The sequence below is a fragment of the Numida meleagris genome, chromosome 3, assembly GCF_002078875.1.
Source record: "Numida meleagris isolate 19003 breed g44 Domestic line chromosome 3, NumMel1.0, whole genome shotgun sequence".
Lineage (NCBI taxonomy): Eukaryota > Metazoa > Chordata > Aves > Galliformes > Numididae > Numida > Numida meleagris.
Window position 1 is genome coordinate 106,673,287 of NC_034411.1, and position 21,050 is coordinate 106,694,336.

The 21,050-nt window shown below is 48.4% G+C and overlaps 1 long non-coding RNA gene across 5 annotated transcripts; it reads left to right on the forward strand.

Annotated features, from left to right (window-relative positions):
* On the forward strand, positions 101–20,243 carry LOC110395348. 5 transcript variants are annotated; one of them, XR_002436358.1, is made up of 5 exons: positions 101–244; positions 1,805–1,942; positions 4,087–4,165; positions 5,409–5,517; positions 20,155–20,243. It is a non-coding gene; the product is annotated as an uncharacterized LOC110395348 (long non-coding RNA). The 5 variants fall into 5 exon arrangements; XR_002436357.1 differs by lacking the exon at positions 20,155–20,243 and adding an exon at positions 7,165–10,244; XR_002436356.1 differs by lacking the exon at positions 20,155–20,243 and adding an exon at positions 1,143–1,271 and having other exon boundaries at positions 5,409–6,880.

Below are 21,050 nucleotides of genomic sequence, written 5' to 3' on the forward strand. Positions count from 1 at the left end.
GACGAGGGGGCGGTGTCGGAGGAGGCCTAACCCCAACCCTCCTCCTCCTCCTCCTTCTCCTCCTCCTCCTTTCAGCCGCCATCTTCCCTCCCCCCCCTCCTTACTCCTCCCTCTCCACCGCCTCCCGCTGCAGCGCGGCGGAGCTCGGGCTGTGGAGTAGCGGAGGGGCCGGGTAGGCCGTTGGCCGCCATCGTCCCCCCCCCTCGGAGCGCGGCCGCAGCGGCGGAGGGGGAGGGAAGGGAAGGTGGGCGGCGGGCGCCATCTTGGCAGCGGGGGGGGGGGGGGGGGGGGGGGGGCGGGCCTGTCGCCCCGGGGGGGGTTTGCCGGGGGCCTGGGCACCGCGGCCCTGCCGTGTGCTCAGCGCTCAGTGACACGCGGGTCCTGCCGTGGGGATCCGCTGCCCCGTAGCACAGGGCTCAGCCGAACCGTCTTCCACGTTCTCACCCCCACTGAGGCCTCACGGAGGCACGGGGTTGGTTCAGCACGGGCTCTTTACACCAAGTCGCCCACCGTGCTTAGTTTCCCAACGTTGCTCTCATAGAATCGTTCAGGTTGGAAAAGACATGTCAGATCACCAACCCATCCCACCATGGCCACTGACCACATCCCTCAGTGCTGCATCCCCACAGCTCTGGAACACTCCCAGGGATGGTGATCCCACCACCTCCCTGGGCAGCCTGCGCCACTGCAGCACCGCTCTTTTGAAGAATAAATTGTTCCTAATCTCCAACCTGAACCTCCCCTAGTGTAACTTGAGGCCATCACCTCTCATTCTATCACTGCTACCTAGGAGCAGAGGCTGACCCCCACCTTGCCACAACCTCCTTTCAGGAGTTGTAGGGAGCAATGAGGTCTTCCCTAAACTCCTCTGCTCCAGCCTAATCCGTCCCAGTTCCCCCAGCCACTCCCCGCAACACTTGTGCTCCAGACCCTACCCAGAATCCCCCAAATGCTGGAAAAGACCTCTCAGATCACCATGCCCTCTAACCACATCCCTCTGCTCTGAAGCACCAAAAGCTCTGAAAGCCATCTCAGGTGGGCACCGAAACCAAACATTCAGTGGAAGGCAGTGTGTGGCAGCCATCCCATGCGGAGTGTCTGCTGCTTGCTGTCCTCACCCGCACATTCTGCCATTTCCACAGAAAGCTGCTGCAAGTGGAACAGCTGCACTTGCTCTATGAACTGTTTTATCTCATCCCGGCTGTATCTCGTTACATTATTCATCGTCTCTGTGGAGCTGTGAAATCCCCAAACACCTTATGTGTCACGAGGTAAAACAGCTCAATGGGTTGAATGGTTAAAATAAAGCCAAGCTTCAGGTGGCACATTCTTTTCCTGTGGGGGCTCTTTATTCCTCAGGGGCTTGAGAGAGCATTTGTTACAACAGAAGAAGTAGGCCCTGAAAGGCCCCGGTCAGACACACGAGATCACATATCCACCCACACCATCTGAATGTTCTCTTCCTTAGAAACTTGTGTCTTTGTGGGGGATCCTCAAGCAGTTACCTCTGCTTCCCAAAGAGGAAAGCCCCACAGATGTATTTCATAACTGCCTCCTTGTATCTGGGACAGGATGGGCAGGCTGAGCCCAAGTTAACCCTTTGGCAGGTGGAAGGCATAGGGATGGTGATGTGATGGTGGGCATGTTGGTTGTTTTCCCTCGTTTGAGGATCAAGAGGACTTCTCCTGGGCTAGTATTCCAGCATGGTTAACTGCATTTGTCAATAAAATGGTGTATATTTTGCCCACCTTCAGCTAGGCAAACTGTTGATTAACTTTATATATGTATATATTCATCTATAAAGGATTTCAGGCTCATGTATGTGAAAGAAAGCACTGAAATAAGTGAGAAAGCAGCAGCGAAACAATGCAAAGAAGAGCAGTGACCTGCAATCATGCACCCAGAAGAAATCCTCTGCTGCAGAACTCACGCTGTCTGCGAGGTAACAAAGGAACACTTCTGATTCTCCTTTAATTGCATACTTAGTAGGGGCTGGGGCAACACTCAGCGCCACTGCATGCTGCTGCATGACCCTTTGTTGCAACACATCTAGGTGGAAGTGCTAATAGATTCCTTCTGGTCCTGCTCCCTTTGTGACAGCAGTGAGGGAGGAAGCTGTGTAAGTCCCTGAGTTCTGCGAGCTGCCAGCTCTGCACTGCCTCTGCAGGCTATGCCCACTTTGCCTTTACTCAGGCAGAAAATGCTCAGCCTTCAGCGCTAATACAAAGTCATAGGGCTTGATGTTAGGATATCCCCCTCCATGAATCCCTCATGAGAGCATAGCTACGAGCTAATCTCAGGTGGGGGGGGGCATTTTAAGTTTTCGGTGGTATTAACACTGAGAAGTAAAAAACCATTTTTATTACTTTAATCTGCAAGTTAATTTTTAAATGGAATGCGGGTATAAACAATGCCATTTTTAAGTACATTACAGTGCTGTCAGGCTGTGACAATTTAAATGAATGAGACTTCAAAACGTATTATGAAAAAGATTAAATGTCTCATTCAAATACACATGGCAAAAATGAAATCCATCAGTAAAATGAAATTATTTTAAAACTGCCTGGAATTAAATCCAAAACAAAGGCCCCCCCACCAGGTAATTGAGACTGTGGTGGGTGAGACTTTATCTGAGAGCAGTTTTAATTTCCAGCTGACTGCAAATGACAAATAATTTAGTGTTGCGAGATCTTTCTCGCCTGAGCACTTTGTAAAACAAGATGATATGATTATCTTCGTTATACATTTACGAAGCAGTGTTTAAGAGGCTTAAGTGGAGGTCAAGCAACAAGTGAGCAACCAGCCAAAACAGCGTCGAGGTTTTCTGGTTGCCCTGTTCCCTGTTGCATGCTGTCACCAGCAGTCCAGTTTTGCATATAACTCAATTGGGCTAAAGGCCATTTTCGGGTTGTACATCAATTTATGAAGTAGGCTTGTCACACTGGATATTAGGAAGAATTTCTTCTCCAAAAGAGCAGTGAAAAAAAAAAGAGCAGCATGGGCTGCCCAGGGAGCTGGTGGAGTCACCGTCCCTGGAGGTGTTCAAGGAACATGGAGATGTGGCACTGAGGAACGTGGCCAGTGGGCATGGTGGGGGTGGGATGGGGTTCAACTGAGTGATTTAGAAATCTTTTACAATTTTCATGGTTTTATGATTCTGTGATTCTATTTTAAGAGTTTCTTGTAAGCCACAAGTAGCCACTGTATGGTCATTAATCTAAGAAGGTAACATTAATGGTATCGAGTCCTTTAAAGCTTCTTGGCCATATTCAGCACTGTAATAAGTAATTTCTTTGATGATAGTACTGCACCCACTTGTTGTAAGCATGCTTCCTTAGAGCTCCATGTGTCTTCTGAATTTGGGCTTGATTCTGTTCCATGCTGAGCCCTTGATGAGTGCGGAGCTCCTCACCTTACTTATCCATTAAAAATGTCACAGAAATGTTATAATCCATCTAACTGAGGGTTACGAATGCTGGGTGTGGCGGCAGCAGGAGGAACAAATGGCAGAAGGGTACAAGAATGGCATTCTTCGGTGGAGGCATCCGGACGAGCAGGTCATTGCAGTACGGGTGTACCTGCAGAGAGGCTGTCCACCTGCGGGCAGCCAGAGCACTCACAGGGGTGGCCTCTCCACAGAGCGAAGGAGCACTGCTGGCTTCTTCCAGTGGAGGAAGAAGTGAGACCTGAGGATGGATACTCCTTGTCCTCCAGCTCATCCCAAAAGGAGGCAGAGCCCTGGCTAAAACTTGCCCTTCTGAGCATAGGAGTATGAGAATACCATAGAATCATTTGAGTTGGAAGGGATCCTTCAAGGCCATCTGGTCCAAATCCCCTGCAGTGAACAGGGACACCCACAGCTCCATCAGTGCTCGGAGCCCCATCCAGCCTGACATGGGTGTCTGCAGGGACGGGGCACCCACCGCCTCTCTGGGCAACGTGTGCCAGTGCCTCACCATCTTGACTGTAAAAAAAAGCTTCTCCCTTGTATCCAGTCTAAATCTCCCCTCTTTCAGTTTGAAACCATTTCCCCTTGTCCTAGCAATATGAGTGAAGTCACCTTTCATTTTTCTCCTCTTTTCTAAGGTCTCTGCAGGTGCGCTGTGTTGTTGTTGCCGCAACGTGCCATCATTTCCTGTGTGACAGTCTTTAAGACCACCACAAGGTATGAAGGTTTCGGGTTTTTTCTCAGCAGAGGATGCACTTTGCTAACGCAAACAACAAAACCCTGCGCCAAGAGCTGGACACTTTAACACACTGATTTAACCCCTTTTTCCACACCTCTCCTTTTTACAACATTGCAACCACACTGTAGCCGAGATGAATGCACAGACCCATGAAGGTTAATTGGTTGTTGCATATGCAGACACCTCCTTAGCCCGTGCGGTTGATGCAAGCACCTTGGCCTGGCTGCACACTGCAGGGCTTGCAGCACGCTGGGAGGAAATCCTTCCCGGGATGGTTGGAGGCAGCGCCTGCTCCCAGCACCGCTCGGGGAAGCCTTAATGAAAAGCAGCTCATCAGCAGTTACGTAACCTAATGATAATCCGGCTCAGGCCGGGCAATGCTTAAAGCCACAGCGTCTCTCTGCCGTGACCTATTTTATGCTCGGTGCAAGGGCAAAAGTATGTGGCATGTAACTTCGCTGGGTCTCTACGGCAGAGTCATTGCCTGTCGCTAGGAAAGTCCCTTGCACGCGTTTCTTCTGCTTTCTTGGATGCAAAGTGACTGCTCTGGCTTTGTTGGTGGCTTTTTATAGTATTGGTTCCAAGCACAGGCTCAGCTCAGAGCAAATTGTAAACAATTAGAAGGAAAACACTTAATGTTCCGCAGGAAACTCGGAGTGCTTTTAATTTCAGCTTCAGAAGCTGCAGAGAGTCTGGGGGTATCTCGCAAAGCGCTCCTAATGCTGTGTCGAACCACACAGAAAGCTTTTGTGTTTTTATTAGACCTCAGAGACCAAAAATGTATGCTTCCACATTCCTGGGTCATATTTACATTTGGCTTAAGAAATTCATTACGATTGCGCTGGCATAACTGAGACTCGCACAAGTGGGCAGCCCCCGTCGTTGTTTTTTACCTCTCAGTCTACAGAAATATCAACAAGAGATTAAAGGCAGAGATGTTGATTCAGATCTCAGCATTTAATCTGACCACAGATGGTGTCAAAGAGGGACAGCCATGCAAAATAGCAACAGATTTTTTCCTAAACAATCACTTTTTTGTTTAACAGAGAGCAAGTCACCCAATGTAAAATATAGAGGAAATCTCAGTTTCCTACAATCCTCCTCCGAGAGAGCTTTGAGGCATTATGAATGGGCTGGTTTCTGTTAATGATTAATAACATGTTTATATTTCTCTGCTTAACTAAAGTTATTATTGTAACTATTATTAATTCCTATCTTCAGTAGGGTAAATATGCCGTTCCTCATGACACTGGACAAGTTAATGACACAGCTGTTTGCAGAAGGGAGGTTGTAATGTCGCGCCGAGTAGAAGAAATACTGCCTGTTATGTGTAGGTATATTCATTTTGGAAGACACGCTGACACAGAACCTTGTTGATTTGGCATCAGGGATGCCAAGACTCTCTATTTACTACCATAGGGAATACCAGGCTTTGCAAAAATCTATTACCAGGCGTAGTACTTAGTGCCAACGGATTGAGGTTGTTGCTCAATGAGTTTTTAAAAGCTGGTTCTTAATGCCCGATATTAGGCAGCTTCAAGTCAGAAATTAAATTAATTTTTAAAAGATTTACAGAACTTCACATTGGTAGAGATATTGCTTGAATTTTAATAGGAAAAAAAAATAATAATAAAATTGTGGCAGTGGTATTTGTTGACATTTGGAACATCTTCCCGTTGAGCCTGTAACCAACACATTTCTGCATTGTACCAGTGTTTCAGAAACAGAAAGTGGAACTAAATGCAATTTATTAAAATAGTGTGGCTGATTATAAACTCTAAAGGGAAATCAAGTAACCTCATTTCTTTATCTCATCTGAGCAAAAGGCTAAAGCGTGGGGGTGGGGAGCTGCACTTTTTCAGTTTTAGTCCTCTCGAGCATTACTAATGACAGAAGTACAAAATATTTTAAAATGCCTTTTAAAAAAAGCTTCAGAGCCCTACAGAGTGGACTTACATCAGAAGCTGAGGTGATGTTTCTAGGTGACTGAGGGCTGAAGGGTAAGGGCTAAGCAGCTCCTTCCAGCACAGGCAGGGCACTTGGCTAATTGGCTAATACTGAAAATGAAAGAGTATTTTCTTCTTCCTTCCTGAAAGGATTTTTGTTTGTTGCTGACTTTATGGTGTAAAAATTAAATAAAATGTAGATTGATTGTTTCGGTCTGTTTGCACGTGGCGTGATGAGCTCCCATCAGGGTCGGTATAGCTTGTCCTTTTTTGGCAATCGCACCGGAGAGACCAAGCACTGAACAGGGAATAAAACAGAGCTGTTCTCTAACCCTACAGAGCCGGTCCCACTGAGAACTCCCTCTATTTACTCATCTGCACTTAAAGACTGTCAGTTTTATTCAGATGTCTACTCAGTCTGTGAAATGCTTTCCTTAACCTACTTTTAATGCCTTTGAAGTATCATCTGCTTCACTAGTTTGAAGAGCACTAAAGCCCTCGTGCAGCCAATAGGCACTTAAGTGCTTACTTTTAAACCCATGAGCAGCTCCATGAGGCGCACAAGAATTGCCGCAGCGAGACAGATCTGTCAGTCCATCTCCTTCACTCTTTTATCTCCAACAGCGCTCGACACCGGATTCCTGCTAGCTTCCATGCCCCTTCCCCTGAGCATTAGAAGTGTGCTGATGCTGTACCAGCAGCTTCCCCACTGATTGGGGCTCTTACAGCGTGATGGGTACCACCGCAGTGCTGACACCCCCACAACAAGCTCTGGCTTTCTGTCCTGTCTATCCCTGCCAAGGAACACCGAACACTAAATCTCTTTGCCCGACCTCTAGGAGCAGGGTTGCGCCTCAAAGCGATGGAGTGGTGGAGTCCCCCTCCCCGGATGTGTTCAGGAGCCATGGGGATGTGGCACTAAGGGATGTGGTCAGTGGGCATGGTGGGGTGGGTTGGGGTTGGACTAAGTGATAGAGGTCTTTTCCAACCTGAATGATTCTATGGTTCTGTGATTTTTTTTTTTCCCCCAGAATACCATTGACCTCTGTTATGAATTGTCTGGAATATTCTTCTTATCCCTCAAAGATTCCTCTGTCTGCGCAGCTCCAGGCCTCAGCGAAATCCTGTGCAGTTAATTAGGTCCTTACTTGTAGCAGAGACTCCTGCAGAGGCGGATGCTTTAACCTGGATAACAGATGCACCAGAAGCAATTAGAAATGCAAGAAAAAACACGGGAAGCAATCAAAGAGGGAGGAAAGAGGTAAAGGTGGTGCTTTAGGAGTACAATTTGCAGGAGAAGTGGGAAGCAGTGCTTGTAGTTAAATGGGATGAATTCCATTATATCAAATCAAGGTACAAAGGGGAAATGGAGACCCTTGTCAACCTGAAATTTATAGATCACAAACAACATTTTTTCTGTTTTGTCCTCCACTGGTAGCACAGAAGAAGAATGATGATCCACTGCATGATTCTGAGTCTACAATTCAACGTTTTTCTCTGCTTTGGTTGCTTTTCTTCCCCATTTATGCGTATGGAACAACTTTCCCTGTTGGTCAGCTGCTGTGGCTGAAGAGGGGAGCAAGAAGGGAGCTGGAGCAGAGCAAGGGCAAGAAGGGTTGGTCCAATTCAACGGCAATTCCAGCCTCAAACACGGGCAGCTCTGTGTGTCTCCTGCTATCAGTCTGTGCTACTCCTTCTGCAGCAAGCTGGATGCCTGACATTGCTAATGCTTTGGGGTGCTGCCACCCAGGCTCTGAGCTCATGAGGGTCCTATGTGAGGTTAGAGAATCACAGAATCATGAAATTATGGAATCGTAGGGGTTGGAAGGGACCTCTGGAGATCATCCAGTCCAACCCCTCCTAAAGCAGGTTCTCTGCAGTAGGTACAAATGGTAATAACCTAACTTGGAGAGGTTGTCCATGCTCTGGCAGGCTGAAAATTACCGTAAATAAGAATTACAATGGAGCATCGTCATCGGAGTGAGCAGAGATGTGAAAGGAGAATAACATTCCCACTAGAACTGAATGAATGTAACATCCCACAACAGAGTGGAAACTGAAACTGGGAACGGGAAATGCTTAGATCGTGTCTCTGTATAAGGGATCCTCCCTGAGCAAGCAGCAACCTGTCGTTTCAGCAATGCAAGGCTTCCCCTCAGTGGCAACAAGGCAGCAGGGTGTCCTGCTGCTCCGCCACAATAAAAGCATTTTGCTTTTTTTTTTTTTTTTTTCAAAGGCGAAGTCCAGTAAAAACGTGGCTCTGAAGTAAAGGAAATATTTACAGCAGAGGCCGCTGGCTGGGCTGGGTGTAATGGTATACAGCACTGTGAGAGGCCAAAGTGATACTACTTTATGAGCCAAGACTTTTTAACTCCTTTGGTATAGGAGACAGCTGCCTACACGAGGCATTTAGAAACAAATGAAACTTGAGCAGTGTCATACTGGGATCATAGAATACGGACAAAAGCAACAGAAATGAGTATTTTTTTTTTTACAAGAGAAGGATTAACTGGAGAACAGTGGCTGCTGTGCTAAAGCTCATACCCAAGTGCAGCTGGTGAGATTGCTGACAGTGCGGGAGGCTATTCCAGTAATGAGGTCTTCCTGCAAAAATACCCATCCCCATCAACATCTATTATCTAAAAACTGATGTCCAGGTTGATCTAAGTTCCAATCCTGGAAATGAAACGGGACCATGTTATTAGGAGACATGTGAGCTCAGATTATGCATACAAAAAAGACGACAGCCAAATTGTCTATGTATGGGGAGACTGCATTTGCCTTACCCCAAAAGATTTACCAGTTGCTATGGTTACTCAATATTACAGCTCAATAGATTGGTAACGTGAACTGATGGATCTAGAAATACGCTGCAAAATGGAATTAAAGAGGTCCTGCTGAAACACAGCCTGAAAAATTCTGTGCTTCTGATGAGGTGGAAGCACTGTGCTGCTGACGGGCCAGTCGTGGTTCCCAGATGCATGGCAGGGGTTCCACCAAATAGCAGTGAGATGTGTGCTTGGTGTCTTGTGCAGCCAGAGTTGTAAAACACATGTCAAAGGGATAATAAAACACAGTCCAAACTGTCTCGTATGGGATCCCTCGAGTAAAATCATGACCAAGTCCCAGCAAGTACAGGGCGGAGGTAAAGGCTGGCAGCAAGCAAGGAGTCTCTCTATGAAGTTTGAAAATCAGCAAAGGTTTTAAGAGCTGATCACTCGAAGTCACAGCTGTGCTGCAGGTGGCTTATCTCAACCCTGAGCCCTCTTTCGTTGTGTTTTGTCCCCTCTTCCTTTGAGGAGGGGGAGCAAGAGTGGTGTGGTGGAGCCACCCATTGGAGTGACACCACAGTGCCCGCCATTGTCCTCTTCCCAAAAGATAGAGTTTAAGGGAAGTTTTTCCCCCATTGCATATTCTGCTGCAGGTATCACCAATTTCATCTGCCACTGTGGTGTGCTGACTTGATTTGCATTGATTCTGCCAAAATATGCCTAATTTCTCCAGACACTGTCAACAGGTGTCCCACCTGCAAATCCCAGCCTTACTGCTCCTCTCCCAGTTGGGTTTTACTCAATGCCGTAAAAACTCAACACATTGCCCTATTATGGGTTGCTGTGATCACAGAATGGCTTGGATTGGAAAAGACCTTAAAGTTTATCATTTGGTTCCAGCCATCCCATGGGTAGAGTTGCCAACTGGTGATGGCAGATGGAAGACCAAAACCAGTCTTCATGCTTTTTGTCTCCCAGCTCCTTTTGCTGCAGCTGTTCCCCAGCTCCAATGGACCAGATGCTGCCGGGACAGCAGGAGAAGGGAAAAGCCTATGGCATGACGGTGCAGAATGTGGGAAGCAGAGACCTCCATCAGCAAAATGGGAAAGCAGAATTTCTCTTCCATAGGGTGTTTAGTAAGGGGAAATTCAGAAATGACCAAGTTTGAGTGCTGTGCTGGTGGAGAGACGATGGGGGTCAAAGGTGGGAATGGAGTGGGGAGAAATATGGCAGTTTTTAAAGGGCAGCCAGGGAAGACGTGCAAACACTGAGAGCATTTTAAAGAAGCAAAGGGATGAAAACCAGCCTGAAAAAAAGCACATGAAATGAGAAAAATTGCAACAACAACAAAAGTTGAGAATAGGAAGAGAAAAAGGAAAGCCCAAAGGGACCATAATGCAATTTTTTCTTTTCACAGAGAGCTTCCATTTCTTCATTCAATTTTTTGAATGCCAGCTTCATTAGTGGTTTTGGCTCTGCCCTTACAAACAAATCAAGCAGCACTTTACCAGCACCCGCCTGTGAGGAGGTGAGAGGCTTTTGGAAGTCACGCATCGTCCTTTTTAGCTGGCTGGGGTAGTCCTGCTGATGGGAAAATCGGCCAAGAGGCCACCAAGGCTGGCGTTGGGTTTTCCATTGACTTCTTAGAAAGCACGCTCTAGTTCTGCAAAAAAAAGCAACGAAACAAACAACCCACAAACATTCTGCAGGGTTTGTCCTGCTAAAAAGGCAGAGAAAATACTGTTAGAAAAAGGTTGATGCACTCTCATTATTGACACGGCATCTCCTCACAGCAAAGAGCACACTGACATTGCATCACCTAAGAAGTAAAAATTAAATAGACCACAAAAGAGATGATAACATAAATCGGAGAGCCAACAGTGCACCATTGGAAATGTCCCTCCATTGTATAGTTCTTTGCTGAAAAGTCTTGTGCAGCCATTGGAACCATCTTTGTGAGCACAGTTATGCCAGAGGATGGCACCAAATGGAGGATGGAGGGCTTGGGCCATAGGGATTTTGCATGTTCATGAACCCTGCTGGGATTTTCTTTGTGTTTTACGCGGTGAGAAAGGGAAGGGATCATCCTCATGGGATTGTTTTGCTGTGGAGGGCAGGAGGGTAGGTTCCCCAAGGGAACTTGGGCAAGTTTTGTTTTGGAAGGGCAGGGCTGGGACGTGGCAATGGGACTCCTTGGAGCTGCAGATAGGGGTTGACAGAACTAGGAAGTCATTGATCTCGTCACTGTCTGCATCCTCGTTAATGGAAGTGAAGAACTTCCATTAATGGAAGTTAAAATAAAATAATACTTAATACAATACTTAAAGAAAAAAAAAAACAACACGATTGCTGATTTCAGTTTGCATTTGCAGAGTGCTATGAGATCCTGGCAGAGCAGCGTGAAAGCAATGAGAAAATACACGACTTTGCAGCACTGCTTCTTAGCCCAGGGAAGAAACTTTCCTCTGTACCAGGGCTTCTCTCTGACACCTCTCACATCCCTTTTGTTGGATTCTTTTTTTTTTTTTTCAACTTAACCTCCCTATTCCCACAGAAGCTTTGTTTCTCATCTTTGTACTTGATCTTCTACATCTGAGAGCCGCTGCTTCTGCAGCCATGCAGCGCTTGTCCTGCCCATGCAGATGACAAATTAATCTAACATTTCACGTCCCAGAAATACTTATTATTTCTTCCCTCCCTTTTGTTCTCACCATGGCAGTGCTGCTCAAGTGGGGAGCTTTGCCTCCCCAGGGGACCTCCGCTTTCTTCCCAGGGAGACAGCAGCGAGTCCAAGGGCAGTGAAAAATGGAATATTATTTTCTTGCTGGCTTAGTGATTTTCATTTAGGATTCAGCAAATGCAGAGCCATCTGCTATGTATGAAATATCCAATAATAGTTCTCCAGTTGCTGAATTCAAAGTGGAAAAAAAGCCAGCAGAGTGCCTGGCTTGCCTCAGAGCTCCATGGTGAGTACACGCAGCCAAGATGCACCTATGGCTTTGCCACCTGAATGTAGCAGTGTTGCCAAAACCACGGCAACTTGGAGATGGGACTGGAGGTCAGAGGAGCTGTTTTCCCTCTCTTAGTGATCCTGATTGTTGTTCTTCTTTATTTAGCGCGTGCATGGTGACATGGTACTTGCAAACCATAAAACCAATGTGTTTGCAAGCAGAAGTGCTGGTTCTCTCCCCTGGAACCTACAGGACCTTCATCATCAACTGGATGGTCTTCACAGTCCCCTCCAACCCAAACCATGCCAGGACCCTATGATTCTATCAACTCATAGGTGCTGGAAACAGGTTCAAGAGTTCAAATTAAAGCTTTGCTGCTTTTACTGAAATTCCTTAATTTCCCCTCCTTCCATGAAGTGAATACTCTGTTACCTGCAGAACTACCTAGTAGCACTGATATTTCAGTTGTTGTAGACCTGGTAGGTTGCATGAAGGAGAATGACCCAAAGATTTGTCCCTCCTCTATTTAGGACCATCTTTTTTGGGGCCATCTATGTTTGGAACCATCTCTTTGGGACCCTCTATGTTTGGGACCACCTATGTTTGAGTCTGTCTATGATTGGGACCATCTCTTCGGAACTATCTATGTTTGAGACCATCTATGACTGGGATCATCTCTTTGGGACAATCTCTTTGGGACCATCTATGTTTGGGACTGTCGGTTTGGGTCCATCTGCGACTGGGACCATTTCTTTGGAATCATCTATATTGGAGATCATCTACGACTGGGACCATCTCTTTGGGATGATCTCTTTGGGACCATCTGTGATTTGGACCATCTCTTTGGAACTATCTCTTTGGCTCTGGCTCTGTGACTGAGACTATCTATGACTGGGACCACATAGGCAGACCTCACCCACACTGAGAATTTTAGCATTAGCACAGCCTCGACAACACAGTTACACTGATGTAAACATCATATTAACACAGAATTGGTGCAAATTGTGGCTCATCAGGTGTACACTTTGTGTATGCAGAAATTTCCTTCTGCTTCTTTCTGCAGTGTGTGGCACGCACCGGGGCGATAATCTGCAGGCAGCTAGAGAAGGGGCAAAGTGGGGAAAATATTCCTGGGCAAAATTCCCCATCAATACATATTTTGTTAAATAAGGGTGAGTGAGCAGACATGCAGACATGTTCCCAAATCCCTCAGGGTGGGAGTGGTTCTGCTGGGCTGGCGTGGGGAATGCTCTGTGGGGATGCAGACAACACAGCCTTGCACCAACCCTGATGGGTTATTTTCACTGGTATTGGAGGGCTTTATCCCTTGAGGGTGTAAAAAGTAGGCTGGGTGCTGCATGACAACAGAAAGGAGCCAAGGGGAGAGCGTCAGCACTGCCATATCACGCAATGCGTGTCACAATTAAAGGGGACTATGGGTCAGCATAACTTCATCCTCCTTATCCCTTGCTTTCAATCTGCTCCCTGAAGTTTTAGGATAAAAAACAACCAGTGCATTGCTATGAACAAATCTTCATGCCGCTTTGGGGTCCCTCTGGTCCCCCCCACCCCAGCAGGACCACTCAGAACAGGGTGCCCAGCACCATGGCCGGGGGTTTTGGGAGATCCCCATTTCTGCTGCAATCAGTGGGAGTTCAGTTCACAGCAAGAAGCAAGAGCTCGGATTTTCTTAGCTCACCTCCTGGCTCCTCATCACAGCATCAGCCAGCCCTGGGGATGGTGGCTCAGTGACCCTGGCAGCTTCTCAGATGATGCAAAGCAGTGCCAAGCCCTGCAGACCCTGATCTGCCCAGCCTGAGGCTTGGCCCTTGTGACCCAGTGTTGAAATGAGGATAATTTTATTTACCTTTCTCATAAGGATGTGGAAAGGGCAAATGGTTTCGAGCCTCGCATTGTGGAAAAAATTGTAATGTGTCACTATCAATGAATCGCCCTCAAAATACAGCCGCTCCTAGCAGTAAATTTAAAATGAGAATTAAATGTGAAAAGACACCACTCCCACTATTAATTTCTTCGCTGCGTTGTTCCCTTTCCTCTTTTATTCTGCCTCATTTTCAGTCCCCTGCCAACAGATCCTTGGCAGCTCTCATAAAAGCAATTATCATTTTTAGTGAAGGTTTTGCAGTATTTTGTCTTGATTCTGGAACCGCTCTCACTCCATGCCATCCTTCCACCTGCCCCAGCTCTGCCATGGGTCTCCACTCTTCAGAAGTTAGTCCTGACAAATCCCAGAACACTGCTGGGCCCCCAGGGTGCTTGGGGCTGGAGGTACCTTGGGTCCCTCTGGTCCCCCACTGCCATAGCAGGGCCACCCAGAGCAGGGTGCCCAGCACCATGGCCAGGGTGTTTGGGAGATTCCCAAGGAGGAGACATTTCCCATTGGCTTTCTCCCTGGGGTAAATGGTTCTGCACATCTCCGACTCGCTGGCTCTGCAGGATTTTGGCTGTCACTCAGCTGTCACACAGCTGGATGGGGCCAGATGTATGTGGCTGTCATGGCAACACCCGCCCAGATCTTGGTACCTGACAGATGGAACAGATGGATGGGAGCCACCAGCAGTGTCTGCGAGGTCCCGACCCACAGTGCTCACTCATGCAGATGCTGCTCTCTCTACTGCTCATAGAATCGTGGAGACATGGAATTATCTAGGTTGGAAAAGACCTTCAAGATCATTGAGTTCAACCATTGACCTGACCCACCAGGTCCCATCACTAATCCACGTCCCTTAGTGCCATATCCACACATCTCCTAAATACCTCCAAAGATCATAGAATCGTGAAATCGTAGAACCACAGAATCAGAGAATGTTTGGGATGGAAAGGACCTTAAAGCCCCCAGCCCCAACCCCTGCTATGAGCTGATTGCCCCCAAACACATCAGGCTGCCCACGGCCCCATCCAGCCTGGTCCTGAGCACCTCCAGGGATCAGGCGTAACAGAGAGGGGGACCTCACCACTTCTCTGGACAGCCTCTCCCAATGACCACCCTTGCTATGAAGAAATTCTCCCTAACAGCCAGTCCACACCTTCCCTGGCACAACTTGAGACCATCATCTCCCACTGAACACACTCAGCTCCAACCTTTCCAGCATTCGCCCTGTACCACATTGTGTTTGAGGGTCTCAGCAGGCACCGTTGTGGCTGCCAGGCAAAAATCTCCTCCCTATCCTCATTTTTCACTTACAAAAAGGCCTGGAAATAGGGATTTCACAGTGAAAAGTCAAAAACCCTTGGGATTCCCTTCTTCTCCAGGAGGCTGTGGAGCCGGGTGGGACGCCAGCTCTGGCGCCGCCGATGGGGACGCACGGCAGATGTTCCTAATTGGGTCACATGTGCCTCATCCCCCCCCAAAACCATCCTGCTGTGGTGGCTCTGCCTCCCTCCTCCTCCTCCTCCTGCCATCCCGGAGCAGACGGAGCGGAGCCGAGCTCGCGTGCGACATCGGGATGCGGGTGCAGCCTCCGCGCCCTGCTGCTGCTCTCCCTGTTCCTCTTTGTAAGAAAGATCCCCTTCATCCTGCCGGCGGGCCGGGTGCTGCTGCTATACATCACTGCATATTTTCCACTTGAGATCAATACCGCAGCCCCCGGTCGCACTGAATGGCCCTGCTGGCGTGGGGGCTTCCTGGGCTCCACTGGGTGGATGACACGGAGCAGTGCGGTGGCCCCAGAGCCGTGTCCCCTGCCCTGCCACTTCTCACAGCCCTCTCCATGCCATCGTCTTCTTCTCTGTGCCATCATCTCCAGGCAGAGCTCTGCCAACAGTTTATTTTATTACATTCCGCCACGCGAAAAAAAGCTCTTGGCAAGCAATCTGACCACTCCGAATTTATTTGTCGCTTTTTTTTTTTTTTCTTTTCTCTCTCTCTCTCTTTGCTTTTTGCTTTAACAATTCTGCATTGTTTGGGGCTGTTGCGCTCGCTAGGAGTCTCGGGTTTCGTGCATTCATCTGCTCTTGTCTTGTCAGATCTGTCGGCTTGGCTCCTCGCACGCACGCTCTTCCGTCTCCAAACCATTCTTTTTCACTTTACGTCCCTCTCCTGCCAGCTCTGACTTGCTTTAACTATGCTGCACATTTGCTTTCTGCACTTCAGCTTCCAAAAGAAAAAGAAATGCCTAAATACGCCATTTGATGGGCAAAACTCCCAGCCACTTTCATGATGGCTCTCAAATACTCAACGAACCTTCAGGAGATGTCACTCTGGCACTGTGAGTCACAAAGCCATATGGTGGCAGAGCTGGTCTCTGCTCCTGGCCATGCACACATGGACCTCGAGCACATCCCCATTGTTATGTTCGGCAGAATGGGGACTGATGGCATTTTCTCTAAACCCTTCTATACATCAGGTCTGGAGTTTTGCTTCAAATTGAGGTCACAGAATCATTTGGGTTGGAAAAGACCTCTAACGTCATCTAGTCCAACCATCTAATATTGCCCACTGACCACATCCCTCAGTGCCACATCCCCACGGTTCTTGAATGCCTCCAGGGACAGAAACTCCACCACCTCCCTGAGCAGCCTGTGCCACTGCATCACCACTCTTTTGGATAAGAAATGTTTCCTAATACCCAACCTGAAATAGAGTTGACCTAAGTTGAGCTGTCTTCCCATTGTTTAGCACTTCCCAGGGACTGCAGCAAAGGCTGAGTGTCCTCAGGGCTGGCTGACAATGCCCAACACCAGAGAATGGTTTCCCTTAGGGGTAGGGATGTGGGGATGTGGCCATTAGGTTTTGCTCCAATTGCTCCAATTAGCTCCATCTCATAGGAAGCCATCAGGCTGTCATGCAGGGTCTTTAATTCTTGATGTCTGTCTTTTCTGGAGACTTTTCTTCCAATCTTTCCATACCATAAACTCCATCCCCCTGCTTCTGATCAGCATCCATCCCCTCCTTCCAGAGGGGAAGGAGTTTCCCTAGGCACAACTAAATCTCTGCCAGCCAAGCATGCAATTTGGGATTAGTGGGGTCAATTGAAAATGGCTCTTCTTTGCTTAAAAATGTGAGTGGAATGAATGCAGCAGCAGGAAAAAAAAACAGCAGAGCCCAGGGACCACAGCTGGAAGGGGGAAAAGTGGGTGATGCTCCGGAGGAGAAGTGAGGGGACTTTGTGAACAAGCTCCTGCACCCTGCATGGTGCCACCTTGTCCTCCTCAAACTGCTTTTGACACATTTTGGCCTCACAACACCAGCTTTCCCCCACACTTCTGCACCGAGCGATGCTGATGGGATCCCACACGTGGGGGACTGCAGGTCTCATTCCCAAAGCCCCTCGTGGCTCTGGCTGCAGGGGACCAGATATGAGCTGAACATAGCAGGGGACACAGCGGGACACATATCCCCCGCCAGCGTGCTGCAGCTTTGCTTGAGTCCTCGGGGTAATGATTTCCAGCTGCTCTCCCTCTCCCAGCCTGCATGCCTTTGGCTGGCTGCCTCTTCCCTTTGTCCTCATTGTAGGAAGTGAGGGTTCTCTGGAAAGCTGCAAAATGCTACAAAATCCCAGGAGCTGGCAAGGTGTGAAATTGCAGAGATCGGTGTGGGAAGAGGGAGCCTCGTCTGGATGGGGACCACGGTGGTGACTTACGGAACCCAGAGGAGGTGACAGGGATGGACACAGAAGCTACCACCTCCAGGGCTGAGCTTTGTCCAAGGGCTCAGCTGGAGATGGGCCGTCACCTACATACCCCCAGATAAACCCCAGCATATGTATAGTGTGCTTCAGCCCCATGGAGAGAGCTTTAACACACCTGCAGATAGCACATTATGTTGAATATTTGAAGATCCTGGGCCAAAGCTCAGCAGCGTCGTGACGACATGAAGCTTGACCAGGAAGAAGGAGGAGAGATCCTGGCTGTGATCTAGTGATGGCATTTTAGCTGAATAGTGGCGTCTTCATGCCCTGCTCCTTTTCCATGAGCTGATCTTGGTGGAAGTCAGTTGACATCCATAGAGATGTGCGTTGGGTGCTGTGCCCTAATGCATCTCCTGGACATGACATTGGACATTGGGCAAGTTGGGTGAGTCTTGCGTGTAGCCCATGGGCTTCCCTGGCACCCTGGCTTATGTGCTCCCATCCCTGGAAGCTGTTCAGCATCATCCTGCAGATCCTCAATGGGAAGAGGGGAACCCACGGCCACCAAATTGGGGAAAAGAAAGCTTTCCACCCTAGAAATCCCTTCCAGCGCGCTTCATGGGAGACATATAGCCAAGAGCCTGGAAAATCTATCCGTAACTGGTAGTATTCAGTGGCCCAATACATTCATTCCAAGTTCTGTGATGCTTTGTACATCTGCAGAGAGAAGAGAATGATCTTTTAAGAAAGCAGATAATCTGGTGGCTTGGCATTCCCTTGTCTGCTGTTTCTGCAGGGAGAGGGATGATCTGAAATGCTCGGAAGCACTGAAGTTATCTGAGAGCACCCTTGCTTCATTTTAATGCTTTGTAACCTAAATACATTCGATTTGAGCACTGAATTGTTATGCTGTTTATTCAACTTTAAATTAGTCATAAATTTCATATCCTGCATTTCGGTGCCCAGTTTGGTGAGGGCCTGAAAGCAATGGGCTGCATTAGAATTAGTTTAATTCTGGCATTTGAAAGCAGAAGGATCCAAAGCCACCAGTTCCTTCTGAATGTGCAACCAAAAAGAAGGGGGATCTTGTGTGCATCTCATGAGGAACCAGAACAAAGAAAGAAGCTTCAAACGGTCGCATTTATACTGATGTGCCAAGACTTCATGTACATGTGTGTTTGCATACATACAAGTGTGTGTGAAGAATCGTAGAATCCCAGAATCATTCAGGTTGGAAAAGACCTCTAAGATCACCCAGTCCAACCCCACCGTGCCCACTGCCCACGTCCCTCAGTGCCACATCCCCACGGTTCTGGAACACCTCCAGGGATGGTGACCCCACCACCTCCCTGGGCAGCCTGTGCCAATGCAGCACTGCTCTTTTGGAGAAGAAATGTTTCCTAGTATCCAACCTGAGCCTCCCCTGGTGCAACTTGAGGCTATCACCTCTCATCCTATTGCTGTTACCCAGGAGAAGAAGGAAACAGAGAAATATGTGTATGCTATATATTATACATATACATATTTATAGAGAGAGACGGAATTGTACAGTAACGCATTCAGAAATGGCCAAAGAAAATGAGCAAAAAATCTTAGTATCCTTAACAATATATGACATCCAGTAAAATGGAGTCCGTTAAATAAATGCTTTAGAAAAGAAACCCAAAGAAACATAATCCAAAATTGGCATGCATAATTCAATGAGCACGCAAACATCCTGCCAGCCCAAGATGTGGGAGATGCAAAGGGCTGCTGTCCCCGCACTGTAGGAGCTCATGGCAAAGCCTTCAAGGGACAGCATGGAAGAAACGGGAGCGTTCCGCCCTAATCCGTTTGCCCACCACTGGCAGCGGATGAAATGCACCGGAGAGGCTTAGTGCTGCAAGGTGCTAATAACTTTGTTTTGGATCCAGCAAATCACTTAAGGTTGTTTGGAAGGGCTTTCATGCTTGAAGCCGAGTGTGCACTTAAGTGCTTTGCTGGCCGCTGGCCAGGCGGCTCGGAGCCCCAACGGCCGGGCAGGATTTCGGAGGGCAGTCCCAGTGCAAGCACCCTGCTGCATGGTTCCTGCCCCTTTGGAGATACCGAGACACGTGGGAGCAGCACGCACAGCACAGAGCTGAGCCTGGGGTTGGCTGGGGGAATGGCGATGCTGGATGCTGTGGCGGTGCTGCTCAAAGGCTGTGCCCTTGCTGGGCTCTGGTAGATACGGTAGAGTTGGGTCTTCCTATCCATCAAGTGGGAGGGAGATGGCTTTCCTTCACTGGACTTTTAGGTGGGTTTTGCTCCTAACATTGTAAAGAGAATCACAGAGCAGTCCAGGTGGGAAGGGAGCTTGAGGGATCACCAACTTCTGGTAGAAATGGGAGCCCCGGTGAGATCATCCATCACCATGCCCAGCTCACAGAGACCCAGGGAGCTTAGGGCTGGAGGCATCCCTGCATACCTCTGGTCCCCAGTGCCCCAGCAGGGCCACTCAGAGCAGAGTGCCCAGCACCACAGCCAGGGGCTGTGGGAGATCCCCTGGAAGGAGCCCAAAATGGTGCAAACCCAACTCTGCAGGTGGCACTGCATGGAGGATGGCCACGCCAATGGCACCACCACTGCCCCAAAACCTCCACTTTCGGCAGCTGGCCTCCCCTCCAGGCCTCGCTTTTCCTCCAACTGTACTGAATATTGATTTTTTTTTTTTTTTTTTGCATTTTTAGTGCTTTTGAATACAGGTAACCATTTCTCGGTGGCGCTACTTTTACAATACGCCAACAGAAAAGCTCTAAGTGTGAACATGGGAAGGAGGAGACACGGCCATGGACTTCGGTAGCACCGTGCAGCTGCGATGCAGAGTGACAAATACATTTCTCAGCCTTACGGAAAATTTTAAAAGTCATTAAATTTTTAAGTAAGACCGTCAGAATGGCAGCACATCAGCTCCAGCGGGCTTAAAATAGGGCGACAAATGACTGCTGGAGGCATACGGCTTAATTACAAACGGCAGCAGGCCAGAATCGTCAAATGCCACCACTGCTCCCAGGTTCAGAGGACACCAGCGTGGGCTCATCGTGCCAGAATCTCAGAGCTGCATTTCCAGCAGGCACCGGCAGCCTAGGGAGGGAATCAGAGAATCACAGAACCATACAGATCAGAAAAGACCTCTGAGGTCCCCAAGTCCAACCCCAGCCCACCCCACCGTGCCCACTGACCACGTCCCTCAGTGCCACATCCCCACGGTTCTGGAACACCTCCAGGGACGGTGACCCCACAACCTCCCTGTTCCAGTCCCCATAACCAGGCAGAAAAGCTGCCATTTCATAAAGGCCTTTTGTATAGTGATTTGGCAGCAAGGAGACTGCATCGACAGGGGGATTGCCCATCGAGCACTTGGCTGAAAAATGCAGATTTGCACCCAGAAATGGCACTGGGAGCGATGTGATGATGGTCCAACACCAGGGTCGTGCTGCCCTCTGCAGAACATGCAGGCACCTTCCAAGTGGGCTCACAATGAACAAAATATTCCTGGGGGAATGTTGCTGGGCACAGTGCTGAGCAGTGTGAATTTCAGTGCTTCTTGGGAGTCAACTTTGCCATGGTTGTGTCCATGTACTGG